Source organism: Limulus polyphemus, unplaced genomic scaffold, assembly GCF_000517525.1.
Source record: "Limulus polyphemus unplaced genomic scaffold, Limulus_polyphemus-2.1.2 Scaffold2501, whole genome shotgun sequence".
NCBI lineage: Eukaryota > Metazoa > Arthropoda > Merostomata > Xiphosura > Limulidae > Limulus > Limulus polyphemus.
Window position 1 is genome coordinate 60684 of NW_013668111.1, and position 3718 is coordinate 64401.

Sequence of the window (3718 nt, forward strand, 5' to 3'; positions counted from 1 at the left end):
AATAAAACTCATGTGAATTCATTTAAAACAATCAAATGTTTAAAAGGAAACTTTAGCGGTTAGTATAAACAATGTGACTGGGTTCGCACTTTCTGTAACTTTGAACGTTACGATTCACTGTATACAGATCGGATCTATAAAGGCTTAAGACTTTAACCATAGTTATGTTTGTTTTTGAAGTTAAGCACAAAGCTACACAATGGGCTATCTGTGCTCTGCCTACCACGGGTATCGAAACCCGGTTTCTAGCGTTGTAATTCCACAGACATGCCGCTGTGTCACTGGGGAGCCCATAGTTATGATTAATATATTAAATAAATAATTCACTCATCTTCAGTTGAAATAGTTGCGACTGTAATTAAATCTCAAATCGGTCAAGAGATAGAGCTATTTGATAAACGTTTCTACTTGAAAAAAAAAACGTAGAGCCATTGTATGAGCCGCTATTCCGCGGCTAGTTATTTAAATTCAGCTGTCATGTATATGACAGCAGGAGTTATTGTTTATTGGACACACAATCATTCCAAGCAAGGCTTAGGTTTTGTTATTTATTCACACAAAATCGAAAGAGGTAAAGGTCTGCGCTCTAATGGATTATTTTACATGCAATAATTTGTTATCACTATAACGAATAGAGGGAATACTGTATGGAAAATGGTTGGGTTGGAGAGTGTATACATTCAATTCCGAGCGCTGCGTGAGAATAACTCACCTAACGTGGAAAGATAAAAACTAATAGAAATATATACATCTATGTGTTTAATGTGTTAATTAGAAGATCTAGTAGATGAGTGAGTCGTCGTTATTCTGTGCAGAAAGAATTGTATACATTCTGTGCTAATTAAGATAAGAGCTCATTCAGAAGTCTATCATGACATAAAGGTAAATGTGGCAAGGTTGCAATTTGCTTCTTCCTATTCTCAATTAGATCACCGCTGTATTTAACTTATGTCAATAATAAAGTATCGTACTCCGTCCTTAAAAGTACTCCAGTGGGACAGCAGTAATTCTACAAACTTACAACGCTTAAATCCGGGGTTCATTCCCCGCGGTGAACGCAGCAGAACTGTGGCTTAGCTCTAAAAAAAACAAAAAAAAACATAACACATAACCGTTTAAAAAAAAAGAATTTGATGAAGCTCGAGTATAAGGATTTTTTCATGTAGCTTTTTACTCTGAATTTGCTATCTTGTTATGTGGTAACTTCTGAAATCTCTAGATCCTTACTAAATCAGCAAGTTTTATGCTATGATTAATGGCTTGTTCAAGTCTCTCGCATAGATCTGACCCCCAGCAGTACAGTGATATGTCTGCGGACTTGCAACGCTAGAAACCAGCTTTCGATACTCGTGGTGGGCAGAGCACAGACAGCGCATTGTATAGCTTTGTGTTTAACTTCAAGCAAGCAAACACATAGATCTAATCAAATGTCTTTCGAAGATAATTCTTCATAGAGTTAACCTAAGCTGCAATATGAAGTCTTCCGGAAAATCCTAATACTGAAATAGTTGGTCAGTTTTTTCTTTGTTGTTGTTGTTGTGTTTTTTCAAAGAAATTCTGCCAAACAAGAAAATACATTAATCGTAAGATAGTTGAACTTATTAAAATGTAATTATCTTGTTCAAGCCTAGAAAAATGTGTTTTTTTATAAGCTACATTTTTGAAGGTCTAGGATTGAATGTGTGATCATTACAATTGTCATACATGTTTCAATTTTCTTTCGCTAAAATTGCAAACTATGTCTCTTATTTACCTGGTTATATTTAGATTAGGTCATTGTTTTTAAGACTGGCCTGTTTTTCTTTCGAATTATTGCCGAATTTAGTGCGATAACTCGTTTTTTTTATGTTTTATAATCATCATGATCTTATCTGATGCTATCCTAAAACATCATATCATGCAACCTACCTCGAGCTCTAGTTCGGTTGCTAAAGTAACAAAGTCATAAGAGGAACGGTCTAATAAAGAGTCCTTAAATTCTAGATCTAAAATGTTGAATTCTCCTCTGACTGCATTGGGAACTGAAAAGTAAAACAAAGAAAAAGTAACAAAAATCAAATATAAGTACGACTTGCTTTTTATTCAATGACGAGTTTTCAAAAAATACGTTGCAACTTTTTATTCTCATAAAATTGTTAAACATACAATAGCGTCAGCACTGAAAATTTTGAGGGTATCAGAATCTAAGTATGTATTATTATTAGTACAAAGTGGTCACGTGGTCGGTCAATTTGACCGAGCTCGTTTAGAGAAAACGTACATTACATCATTATATGCTTCACGAAAATGATTTTTCACAAAATAGTTTAATCTTCTTTTCTTACCAATTCTCACAGGAATACTCATGCCATTCAGAAAAATTGTTATTGTAGGCGACACAGTTTGATTTATTTTGCGAATTCCGGTAGATGGCGCTAGAAACGTCAACTCTTTTTGAAGTGTTGTTGATGATGGAGGCAGAGACGTTGGTGTTGACGGAGGAGAGTTTTGAGAAGATGGTGGAGTTGACCATAATTGAGAGGAGTTTTGAAGAGATGAATAAGGGTGGTGAGGGGATTCACGAGAACCAGGCGTATTGCCCTGTAGTAGATCAATGTCAGGTTTTTCTGTCGTTTCAGTAATATTTGATTCTATAAGTAGAATGCCCGCTGAAAGAGAAAAAAAAAGTCACGTTGAAATAAAAACTTGAAGACATACGGGGTGCATCTGAATTCAAGGTTTCAGTATATAAATTGAAGTAAAATATAATCTAAATTTTAGATGTCTGACTTAACAACTTATTACTTACTTGCTGCAAGAACTGCAACTAGAAGAGCGATGGCAATAATGATAGTTATAAGACCACAAAGGATTACTCGTTTCCAGCTCGACTTCGACTTTGTGTTTTTAGCGAGGTACAGTTTTTCTCCTCTATCAAAGATAAAAATACATTTGGTAACACAGGTGATTCAGCAGTTATAATTTATTTATTTATTGTGAGGTTTATATTAACACGTATAAAACAGATGGTGAAACCTTAGATGAGAAATATCACTTTTTAACAAATATTTCCTCATACTCCAAACAACGCATCTTAGTTCAAAAAAACAAAAAAAACATGCACGTGCATGTTGTACGATTCTTTTAAATATTTAATATATTTTGGGATGAATGTTTTATTTTTACCTAAAACTATGAATCATTAGTCACATTTTTTGGTGTAAACCAAATAAAATTAAAGCTGTAGTAGAGACTGGCTTTGAGTATTGTTTCAGTTTAATGTGTTTTTCTGTATATATAATCATAAAATAATACAATATCGTTAGAGAACAACTAAAACAACAACACCCAGTGAACGGAAATAATGGCAGAAGAGACTGAAGAGGACACAGGAATGTGTTGAAACTGTGTTGTTGTTTTTTTTGTTCTGTTCTGTACATATATATATTGTTGTCAAAGCATCTAGTATGCTTCTGTGGTAAACAATATAAACAAAGACGAGTTAGTAAAATGTTTTCTAATGAATAATTCACGATTGTAAAATAACATAGTGTATAAAACGATATGCAATTAACTGTGCTTGATAACATCATTCACATACATCAACTCCACATACATCAAGTACTGTCATGTAAAACAAGGGCTCCTACATAGACGAAATTAACTTTTTAGAATAATTACCGTATTTTTCGGAATATAAGACGCACCCTTATTTTGAAGACAAAGTTTTGGGGGAAAG